General features: G+C 46.4%; 1 non-coding gene and 1 pseudogene across 1 annotated transcript; both read right to left on the bottom strand.

Annotated features, from left to right (window-relative positions):
* Positions 1 to 512: 512 nt before the first annotated feature.
* Positions 513 to 630, bottom strand: LOC124799379 (annotated as a pseudogene).
* A 3,793-nt stretch (positions 631 to 4,423) lies between these two features.
* On the bottom strand, positions 4,424 to 4,496 carry Trnat-ugu. The gene has a single exon. It is a non-coding gene; the product is annotated as a tRNA-Thr (tRNA).
* Positions 4,497 to 12,547: the final 8,051 nt, after the last annotated feature.

Here is a 12,547-nt window from a genome sequence, read left to right as displayed (position 1 = left end):
GAGAAACAGATGGCGGAGCTTCTGGTGACATGAGGTTAGGCTCCCCAATTACTGCCAGTGAGTTTCCGAATAATGTAATTCGGGCTGGTTCTTTTTCAGCTTGTTGAAACAGTGTCTACGGTATGTTAAAGATCTGTCTAAGGTGACACCAATGCATTTAACTGTAAAGCAATATCTGAATTCGGTGCCATCCCAGTTTAGTTTTCTGTTTGTCTGTCTGTTTCGAAGGTGGAAAGCACAGACGTGCGTTTTCTGAAAATTAGGTTTTAGGTTGTTCTTATCGTCATAAAAACTAACTAACTAAACTCCGCCCAAACTGGTCTTGGAAGGTCCGACGGTACCGACCGACCGCCGTGTCATCCTCACCCAAAGGCGTCACTGGATGCGGATGTGGAGGGGCATGTGGTCAGCACACCGCTCTCCCAGCCGGATGTCAGTTTACGAGACGGAGTCGCTACTTCTCGATCAAGCAGCTCCTCAGTTTCTCCCACAAGGGCTGAGTACACCCTGCTTGCCAACAGCACTCGGCAGACCGGACGGTCACCCATCCAAGTACTAGCCCCGCCCGACAGTGCTTAACTTCGGTGATCTGACGGGAACCGGTGTTACCACTGCGGCAAGGCCGTTGGCTCTTATCGTCATATTCAGTGAAAATTGTCAGTGCTGTTGTAAGAACCTGTTCAGCCTCCTCAAACGTCTTTGATTGCTTTGCTAAAGGAAGGTCGCCTGCATGGAACAAGAGGAATAAAATGCTCTAAAGGATCCAGCTGCGTCATGTGCCAGGGTTTGTAAGTTTTCGTATTTACGATATCTGAATGACTGCATGAATAGCAAAAGAAATAAACGGTTGAGTAAAAATCCCTTGCACTGATTTTCAGAAACAGTCTTTTCAAAATCAAGTTTCTCATGTGCCCAAGCAGTAAATATAATAGTTTACTAGTTTTGACCAATGGAAGTGACGCGTGGAGCTTTATTGCGAAAACTGTTCAAAAACTGGATTGCTTAGTGAGAAGTTGATGCACGATGGCAATTACTGGGAGACACAAAACAACGGAAGAGTGGGTCAGAGAACACACTGCAGTGCAGGACGTCACTGTGGAAGTGGAATGGAGGTGGAGAGGACATGAGAGCAGGCGAATGGACTGTTGATGCACCGAGGAGTTTCTTTTGTGGCTCCCAAGAGATAATCTACCACCGGGACGGCGACCTAGTGGAAAGTGGGTAGACGGCAGCGACGTGGATGCAGAAGGCCGAGATGCATGGAAAAAGATTTGTAACACTCGCTCTCTCCTAACTGCCCATCTTCTTGTGTCCTAATAACCGCGACTAGCGTCAATGTTGTCCCTACAAAAGCTCTGTGACCGTAATAATCAATATTAACTGAACCTAAGGAACTGAATGATGATTAATAAAATTTTCTGCTTGAATGGTGAATTCAGTTTTAGCTTAGCCATCTCGATTTATTAAAAGATGAACGTCACAGTAAGATGCATTCGTTCTTACAACTAGTTTTCTTTCCTTCCGTGTTCTTACAAGTACTTCTTCACTTGCAAGTCCGTTTCACTTTTAGAATTTTTCTCCGCAGTCACATTTCAAAATTATGCAAGCATATTTCTCGTTTCTTTTTGACTCTCCACAATTCGATGGCATTTCGATACTACACTTCTGAGTAAAAGGCAACATACGATGATATTGCGAAACTATTTTCTTAATTATATCGGAATTCTTTTTGCCTTCAACATATTTTCACCTTCTCAAAAGCTCATTTACTCATAGGTACTCTATTGTCATTTCCTCCACAAGCATCTAAAAGATTTTGCTTTTTCCAAAGACTTTCCTTCCCATGACATTTTGGCAGAACTTCACCTTGCTGTTTTATCATCAGTTAAGTGTTTCTTACATTTATCTGCATTCCATAATCTTTTCCCACTTATACGATCGTCTCCATCATAAATTGCAGTTCTTTCCCTTATTCAGCCAATACTGCTTGATCATCTGCGTAGTTAGTTGTCTTTTCGTTTCTCCTACTACTACTTTGGCTATTTCTTCTCCCATTGCTTTGCCTCTTAGTTTCTTAGTAGAAATATTGAAAGGCATTGGTGACCAACAACACTCGCGTCTAATACACTCCTGGAAATTGAAATAAGAACACCGTGAATTCATTGTCCCAGGAAGGGGAAACTTTATTGACACATTCCTGGGGTCAGATACATCACATGATCACACTGGCAGAACCACAGGCACATAGACACAGGCAACAGAGCATGCACAATGTCGGCACTAGTACAGTGTATATCCACCTTTCGCAGCAATGCAGGCTGCTACTCTCCCATGGAGACGATCGTAGAGATGCTGGATGTAGTCCTGTGGAACGGCTTGCCATGCCATTTCCACCTGGCGCCTCAGTTGGACCAGCGTTCGTGCTGGACGTGCAGACCGCGTGAGACGACGCTTCATCCAGTCCCAAACATGCTCAATGGGGGACAGATCCGGAGATCTTGCTGGCCAGGGTAGTTGACTTACACCTTCTAGAGCACGTTGGGTGGCACGGGATACATGCGGACGTGCATTGTCCTGTTGGAACAGCAAGTTCCCTTGCCGGTCTAGGAATGGTAGACCGATGGGTTCGATGACGGTTTGGATGTACCGTGCACTATTCAGTGTCCCCTCGACGATCACCAGTGGTGTACGGCCAATGTAGGAGATCGCTCCCCACACCATGATGCCGGGTGTTGGCCCTGCGTGCCTCGGTCGTATGCAGTCCTGATTGTGGCGCTCACCTGCACGGCGCCAAACACGCATACGACCATCATTGGCACCAAGGCAGAAGCGACTCTCATCGCTGAAGACGACACGTCTCCATTCGTCCCTCCATTCACGCCTGTCGCGACACCACTGGAGGCGGGCTGCACGATGTTGGGGCGTGAGCGGAAGACGGCCTAACGGTGTGCGGGACCGTAGCCCAGCTTCATGGAGACGGTTGCGAATGGTCCTCGCCGATACCCCAGGAGCAACAGTGTCCCTAATTTGCTGGGAAGTGGCGGTGCGGTCCCCTACGGCACTGCGTAGGATCCTACGGTCTTGGCGTGCATCCGTGCGTCGCTGCGGTCCGGTCCCAGGTCGACGGGCACGTGCACCTTCCGCCGACCACTGGCAACAACATCGATGTACTGTGGAGACCTCACGCCCCACGTGTTGAGCAATTCGGCGGTACGTCCACCCGGCCTCCCGCATGCCCACTATACGCCCTCGCTCAAAGTCCGTCAACTGCACATACGGTTCACGTCCACGCTGTCGCGGCATGCTACCAGTGTTAAAGACTGCGATGGAGCTCCGTATGCCACGGCAAACTGGCTGACACTGACGGCGGCAGTGCACGAATGCTGCGCAGCTAGCGCCATTCGACGGCCAACACCGCGGTTTCTGGTGTGTCCGCTGTGCCGTGCGTGTGATCATTGCTTGTACAGCCCTCTCGCAGTGTCCGGAGCAAGTATGGTGGGTCTGACACACCGGTGTCAATGTGTTCTTTTTTCCATTTCCAGGAGTGTATATCTTACAATACCTGCCTCGTCAGTTTCTTCATTGCCAGTTCTTCTATCCTTTTCTCTCGTGTTAAAAGGAAGAGTGGGTTTAATGCCCCGTCGACATCGAGGTCAGTAAAGACAGAGCACAAGACCGGATTGCGCAAGGATGGGGAAGGAAATCTGCCGCTTCCCTCCCAAGGAACCACCCCGGCATTTGCCTGAAGCGATTGAGGGAGATCACAGAAAACCTAAATGAGCATGGCCGGACGTGGTTTGAACCGCCTTCCTCCTCAAGGCGCGTCCAGTGTGCCGACCACTGCGCCACCTCGCTCTGTCTGTCTTCCATGGACTTCCTTTATATGTCTTCCGTTCTTTCACTCGACAGCATCATCTTCTAAGGTCGTCAGGAGGATATTCCAGTCCACTCTCTCAAGCAATTTTTCCAGTAAACTTCTCTTACTTTCCTTTCCCGAATACAAACTGATCCCCCGAATCTTGTCTTCAGTTTATCTTTTTATTTTTCTGAGTAAAAGGCTACACACGATCTTTGTAATGAGCTTATGTAATTAATTGTCCTTTAATATTTGCAGTCGCTGGCGTTGCATTTCTTTAGTACAGTCAACAGTGTTAGTTAACAAAACTTGCTCGTACTCTTAGCAGTGGTGACTGGTTTGGCCAACAGTGGGCGTCTGTGAGTAGCTGCACTTTATTTAAAACCACCCGGCAGCAACAGACGTTTCAAACTATCTCCTTATATATACTAAGATGGTATCTGTCCTTTCGGATATGTCCGAAAGAACAGATACCATGCAGCTCATTGGAATGAAATTACATTGAAATGAACGCCCATAGCTGCTTACAGGCGTTGACGTACGTCAACGGGGAAAGATGAAAATGTGTGCCCCGACCGGGACTCGAACCCGGATCTCCTGCTTACAGGGCAGACGCTCTATCCTTCTGAGCCACCGAGGACACAAAGGATATCGCGACTGCAGGGAGTTATGTCTGGCACGCCTCTTACGGGAATCGGCAACGCGCCGCGAGTAATGAGTATAATGGGCAGGGGCACTACGAATGTAGTGCGGGACAATACTTTGAGAATGTGGGTTTCGCGGGAGGCGTGCCAGAGATAAATCCCTGCAGTCGCGCTATCGTCTGTGTCCTCGGTGACTCAGATGGATAGCCGGCAAGGTAGCTCAGCGTGTTCGGTCAGAGGGTTAGTTGCCCTCTGTAATAAAAAAACTGAGTTAATCGATCAACAGCGAACTTAAACGGATGTCTTACGATGTCCTCCCCGAGCAGATGGAACGAACTTAAGCGAACAAAATGAGATAAAAAGAAAAAAAAAAAGTTGAATAGAGCGTCTTGCATGTAAGCAGAAGATCCCGGGTTCGAGTCCCCGTCGGGGCACACCTTTTCATCTGTTCCCGTTGACGTATGTCAACGCCTGTAAGCAGCTAAGGGTGTTCATTTCATTGTAATTTTATCTTCTTATACTGCTGTTTTCCACTGCTTCCCCAAAGGAGCCAGTGATGCGAAACTTTCCTTTTCCCTTGCGTACGAGTGCCTACATTCAATCCATGCTAGAGAGTGGTGTAGTTTATGAACCAAGAAACTGCTGTTATAATGTTTTTTGTCGAAGTGTTTTATATTATACGTGTAATCGTGTATCAGCCAGCGACAGAAGCTACGTTCGAAAATCGGGCCTTAATCGCTGCACGGGATCCAACATTTCCACCTGGGCCACGACGTACGATGTCCGTGGCGGGTGAGCGAGAAACGAGCGCGGAAGTGGCGTTGCCGGCGAGCGCAGAGCCAGGAAACAGCGGCCTCTTGTTTCGAGAGGCGGCCCATCCTCGAGCCGCTGGGCGGGCGGGCTGGACGGGCCGACAATGCGAGCTTCCTGCGGCCGCGGCGCGCCCAGTTAGCCAGTGACGTCACGTTTTGTGCCGCCGGCCGCACAAAGCCGCCAGCCGCGTGATCTGCGGCCGCGGCCAGCGCCGGCCGCCACATGACGACACACTCGCCCACCGGCGGCGCCCACACCGTCGCGAAGCTGGAGGGTTCAGCTGGAAACTACCAAGTGATTTTTTTTTATTTCATTCCTCTGCCCCATATCGGTAGGGGAGGGCTGTCAGCGGCACAATCCGCCACTCTTCAGCCAAGTGACACGACAACTAAAACAAGAATACATACATAAGGCGATAAAAAAGGGGAACGTAAAACGGAGTAAGGGGAGAAAATGGAGGTAAAAATATACTGACATGGAGACGTTCATGGGGGACAGTTAAAAAAAGTCACCAGAAAGTTAAAAAACACAGTTGGCGATTCTTAAAACACAGAGAAGACACTGAATGTGCATGCACAGGTTAAAAGTCGGCCACAGTATTAAAAACACTTCGGAACAACACTCTTAAAACCCACTTGAAGCACACACGACGAAGAGTAAAACTGCCAGGTGGGACCTGCCGAGGGAAAGGTCAGAGAGGATGGAAAAGGAGGGGAGAGCAAGGGCCAGCAGGGGAAGCAGCGGGATGAAGAGGGGGTCAGCAGGTACACGAAGAGGCAGGAGACATGTGGGGTGGGAATATGAAGAGGGAAGACAGGGCAGGAGGGGGTGCAGAGACACTGAAAGGGGCCCCAAAAGAGGGGGAGGGGGAGTAGGAGTGGGAATCCGCTCAGGAGGAGGGAGGGAGAGGAGAGGGAGCCCTGAGGAGGAGGCAGGAAGATGGGGTTAGAGTTGGTAGGAAGGGTAGATGTCAGGACGAAGCTCATCATCCGGGAGGGGTTGACGGTGGAAGTTGCGTTGGGAAAGGAGATGGAGGGTGTGGAGATGGAGAGAGGGTGGGACACAACAGTAAAGGCGCGGCAACTGGTTGGGGGTAGAGAGGAAGGGAGACACCAGGGGGTGAGGGGGATCAAGGTGGCGGACAAAATATAGTGTGCGGATGTGTTCAAGGAAAAGGAGAAGGCAGGGGAAGGGCATGAGGTCGTAGAGGATGCGCGTGGGGGACGGAAGGCGGATGCGGAAGGCGAGGCGAAGCGCATGGCGTTCGACGATTTGGAGGGCTTTATAGAACCGGGGAGGGGCGGAAATCCAAGCTACGCTGGCATAACAGAGGCTGGGGCAGATCAAGGATTCGCTACCAAGTGATATATGAAAATTCCCAAAATTTGAATTTTACCCTCAAATGATTACGGGTACACCGAAACACCGCCTTGTGTCTCCCCATACGTTCTTCTTCGCTCGGTGTGGCCAGCGCCTGCGACCTGTGTGGTTTGGTTAGTTATTGGTGAGAATATTTCCACTGTCGCGTTTCTGTCAGTTTGCGATTTTGTGATGGACGACCTGAAAGAGCAGCATCTCTCAATAAAGTTTCGTTGTAAACTTGGAAAAACCGCTGCAAAGACGCACCAAATGTTGAAGCAGGCAGCCAAAGACTTACGGATCTTCTTCTTCTGTAGTGGTCAATCCAAGGATTGGTTTGCAACAGCTACAATGGGAGCTTGTCTCCATTCTGTGCGTCTTTCAGCTTTTCTCTTCATTTCTTTATGGGTGTTACATCCCACATCTTTCACGATTTGATCCATGTACCTCAGCCATGGTCTTCCTCTTGGTCTTCTTCCCTCGGCATATCCCTCTATGATTGTGTTTAGGAGTCCTTTATGTCTTAATAGATGGCCTGTAAATTGCACTCTTCTTTTAACAATGAAACTCCAGAAGCTTCTCTTCTCACCTGCTCTTTCCAGAACCACTTCGTTTGCGACCTTGTCGATACATTTTATTTAGAGCATGTGTCTATAGCGCCACATTTCAAAAGAATTTAGCTTCTGGTCTTCCTCTGCTTCACACCCATAGCATGCCACACTCCACACATATGATTTCAAAAATCTTTTTCTGACTTCAAAGCTGATGCTCTTAGATGTTAAGATGTTTTTCTTCTTGTTAAAAGCAGCCTTTGCTTGAGCAAGTCTACTTCTCACTGCTGCCTTGCTCCTTCCATCCCTGGTAATATTACTGCCCAGATAAGTAAATTTATCAACTTGTTCAAGCAGTTCATTGCCTACATGAACTTGGACTTTCGCTTGATCTTTTTTGTCGCATGCCATTACTTCTGTTTTTGCTTTATTAATTCTCATATTATATTCTTCCCCCATAACTTTATCCATTCTATTCAGTAGGACTACAAGATCTTCTTCACTTTCAGCTAGGACAGCTTTATCACCGGCATATTTCATAAATAACGCACACTATTTTTTACGTCCAAGTTTTTTTCAATATCTCTTTACAGTCGATCAAATTAGTCTCCCTGCTTCTCTATGTGTGAATCCCAACATCTCGGCAACTCTATTATTCCATCCTGGACGCTACTTCTGTTCATCTGTCGAATGGCTCGTGTAACGGTGGTACAAACCTCTTCCAGAGAAAGATAATGACGCCCACGAATAGGTTTTCTCAAATTCGGGAACAAGTCGAAGTCTGGTGGACTCATCTCCGGGTGCAGGGAGGATGCGGCAACACATCCCATCCGCACTCGCGCAGTTTTTATGCTGTATCATCGCCGGTATGTGGGCGAGCATTGTCGTGGAGAATGAGCGGCCCAGCATCGAGAAAGCGGGATTGGATTTTGTGCATTTTTCTGCGCAAGTTTTGCATGATACACTGTTGCGACACTTGTTCCACATGGGACTCTATCTGTCATGCCGATTCCTCGTGATCATAAGGAAAAAAATCATCATTTGCTTGAGTTTTGATTGGGCGCGTTGAAATTTTTTTTAGACGTGGCGAATCTGAAGCTATCCACTCATTGGGCTTAGATTTCAACTCAGGTTCAAAGTCTCTTGTCCACGTTTCATCAGTAGCGACAATTCGACACAAGAATCCTTGACCTTCAGGGTCCAATCGTTGTTTGGGCAATGTTGCAATGTTTTTCTCTTCAACAGTCAAATTGTGTGGGACCCATCTCGCAAAAACTTTTCTTCAAATCATTTGTCAGAATAAGGAATACTGGCGTTGGGGGAATTCTCGTGTCTTCAGAGAGTTCCTCACAAGTTGCACTGCCGTCTTCTTAAAGAGCATCTGCCACAAGCGTCACACTTCGTTCCTCTATTGATGTTTCTGGCCTTCCCGATCTTGGACTATCGTCTATGTTAATATGACCACCACAAAAACGATTAACCAACGTGAAACTGTATTAGGATCCACTGTAAATTCACTACGAACTTCACTTAACGCACTGTGGATTTCTGTCGTATTTTTTCCGCGTGAAGTTTCCATCTTGATGGACAACCTCTGATCTTCAATAGTCACAGTACCTGAGACCCATGAAGGGTCCATTTCTATCTCTCGCCAATTTTATGTTAGAGTACACAGCGAAAATCAAAAACACGTACTTTTCCTCAAGCTCCCAATTCCATCTGACAATTTTTATTGTTCTTGCACTAAACAATCCAATACCTACCTGTGCATTACTTATGAAATATCCCTCGTATAAGCGTTTCCAAAACGGGTGGACTTCGACTGATGATGATGACCGTTGGCTCAACTGGACTGACATGAGAAAATTTTTACAAAGTGAGGAATCTGATTCTGCAAGATTTCGTAGACACCATCCAAGACCTCTGCAGTTCCGTGTGAATAAGTTATCGTACATTTACACCTATCCTGTCACATGAACTTAACATGAGAAGGATTGCGGCGAAGTTTGTGCCACGACTGCGTCAAGACGACCAGAACCAGCATCACGTGGAAGTCTTCAGGGAACTTAAACGGCTGCTTCAAGACGATGGATACTTTCTTCGGAAGGTTGTCACTGTTGACGAAGCTTGAGTTCATGGCTGTGACCGCGTAGCTAAACAGCAATTGTAGCAACAGAAGAGTCCTCTTCCGCTTGGCAAAAAAGGCAACTGGCGACTGCATGCGTCTTACATTATCAGGAATTTTTGACAAAAAACAAGATGACAATCTCTCCCACCCGCCGTACTCAACAGACTCTGTGCGCCTCCTTCCTCTTCCCCGAGTTGAAAGTAAAATTGAAAGGGCGAAGCCGTGATACAGTGGAGGAATTTCTAGCGGAATCGCAGAGGGTACTAAGGACAGACTCCCAGGATGCATTTCTCAAGCGGCAGAACCGTTCAGGTCGGTGTATTTGCTCCCAACGGCATTGACTTCATAGATGATGGCGAAGAAGAAGATCTAGGTAAGATGTAATAATATATCGGCAACTTTCCGATACCAACTCAGTTGTTATTGTTGTGGTCTTCAGTCCAGAGACTGGTTTGATGCAGCTCTCCATGCTACTCTATCCTGTGCAAGGTTCTTCATCTCCCAGTACCTACTGCAACCTACATCCTTCTGAATCTGTTTAGTGTATTCATCTCTCGGTCTCCCTCTACGATTTTTACCCTCCACGCTGCCCTCCAATACTAAATTGGTGATCCCTTGATGCCTCAGAATATGCCCTACCAACCGATCCCTTCTTCTAGTCAAGTTGTGCCACAAATTTCTCTCCTCTCCAATTCTGTTCAATACCTCCTCGTTAGTTATATGATCTAACCATTTAATCTTCTGCATTCTTCTGGAGCACCACATTTCGAAAGTTTCTATTCTCTTCTTGTCTGAACTATTTATAGTCCACGTTTCACTTCCATACATGGCAACACTCCATACAAACACTTTCAGAAACGACTTCCTGACACTTAAATCTATACTCCATGTTAACAAATTTCTCTTCTTCAGAAACTCTTTCCTTGCCATTGCCAGTCTACATTTTATATCCTCTCTCCTTCGACCACCATCAGTTATGTTGCTCCCCAAATAGCAAAACTCATTTACTACTTTAAGCGTCTCATTTCCTAATCTAATTTCCGCAGCATCACCCGATTTATTTCGACTACATTCCATTATCCTCGTTTTGCTTTTGTTGATGTTCATCTTATATCCTCCTTTCAAGACACTGTCCATTCCGTTCAGCTACTCTTCCAGGTCTTTTGCTGTCTCTGACAGAATTACAATGTCATCGGCGAACCTCGAAGTTTTTATTTCTTCTCCATGGATTTTAATTCCTACTCCGAATTTTTCTTTTGTTTCCTTTACTGCTTACTCGATATACAGATTGAATAACATCGGGCATAGGCTACAACCCTGTCTCACTCCCTTCCCAATCACTGCTTCCCTTTCATGCCCCTCGACTCTTAAAATTTTCAAATGTGTGTGAAATCTAATGGGACTAAACTGCTAAGGTCATCAGTCCCTAATCTTACACACTACTTAACTTAAATTATCCTAAGGGCACGAGTGAGGACTCGAACTTCCGCCGGGAACAGCCGCACAGACCATGACTGCAGCGCCTTAGACCGCTCGGCTAATCCCGCGCGGCCTCGACTCTTATAACTGCCATCTGGTTTCTGTACAAATTGTAAATAGCCTTTCGCTCCCTGTATTTTACCCCTGCCACCTTCAGAATTTGAAAGAGAGTATTCCAGTCAACATTGTCAAAAGCTTTCTCTAAGTCTACAAATGCTAGATACGTAGGTTTGCCTTTCCTTAGTCTATTTTCTAAGATAAGTCGTAGGGTCAGAACTGCCTCACGTGTTCCAACATTTCTACGGAATCCAAACTGATCATCCCCGAGGTCAGCTTCTACCAGTTCTTCCATTCGTCTGTAAAGAATTCGCGTTAGTGTTTTGCAGCCGTGTCTTATTAAACTGATAGTTCGGTAATTTTCACATCTGTCAACACCTGCTTTCTTTGGGATTGGGATTATTATTTTCTTCTTGAAGTCTGAGGATATCTCGCCTGTCTCATACATCTTGCTCAGTAGATGGTAGAGTTTTGTTAGGCCTGGCTCTCTCAACGCTGTCAGTAGTTCTAATGGAATGTTGTCTACTCGCGGGGCCTTGTTTCGACTTAGGTCTTTCAGTGCTCTGTCAAACTCTTCACGCAGTATCATATTTCCTATTTCATCTTCATCTACATTCTCTTCCATTTCTATAATATTGTCCTAAAGAATACCGCCCTTGTATAGACCCTCTATATACTCTTTCCACCTTTCTGCTTTCCCTACTTTGCTTAGAACTGGGTTTCCACCTGAGCACTTGATAGTCATGCAAGTGGTTCTCTTTTCTCCAAAGGTCTCTTTAATTTTCCTGTAGGCAGTATCTATCTTACCCCTAGTGATATGCGCCTCAACATCCTTAAATTTGTCCTCTAGCCATCCCTGCTTAGCCATTTTGCACTTCCTGTCGATCTCATTTTTGAGACGTTTGTATTCCTTTTTGCCTGCTTCATTTACTGCATTTTTATATTTTCTGCTTTCATTAATTAAATTCAATATCTCTTCTGTTACCAAAGGATTTCTATTAGCCCTCGTCTTTTTACCTACTTGATCCTCTGCTGCCTTCGCTACTTCATCTCTCAAAGCTACCCATTCTTCTTCTACTATATTTCTTTCCCCCATTCTCGTCAATCGTTCCCTAATGCTCTCCCTGAAGCTCTCTACTACATCTGGTTCTTTCAGTTTATCCAGGTCCCATCTCCTCAAATCCCCACCTTTTTGCAGTTTCTTCAGTTTTAATCTACAGTTCATAACCAATAGATTGTGGTCGGAGTCCACATCTGCCCCTGGAAATGTCTTACAGTTTAAAGCCTGGTTCCTAAATCTCTGTCTTGCCGTTATATAATCTATCTGATACCTTCTAGTATCTCCAGGTTCTTCCATGTATACAACCTTCTTTTATGATTCTTGAACCAAGTGTTCGCTATGATTAAGTTATGCTCTGTGCAAAATTCTACCAGGCGGCTTTCTCTTTCGTTCCTCAGCCCCATTCCATATTCACCTACTACGTTTCCTTCTCTTCCTTTTCCTAATATCGAGTTCCAGTCATCCACTGACTATTAACTTTTCGTCTCCCTTCACTACCTGAATAATTTCTTTTATCTCATCATACATTTCATCAATCTCTTCGTCATCTGCGGAGCTAGTTGGCATATAAACTTGTACTACTGTGGCAGGCGTGGACTT

This window comes from Schistocerca piceifrons, chromosome 5 (assembly GCF_021461385.2).
Source record: "Schistocerca piceifrons isolate TAMUIC-IGC-003096 chromosome 5, iqSchPice1.1, whole genome shotgun sequence".
NCBI lineage: Eukaryota > Metazoa > Arthropoda > Insecta > Orthoptera > Acrididae > Schistocerca > Schistocerca piceifrons.
This window is presented reverse-complemented; position numbering and strand designations above follow the sequence as displayed.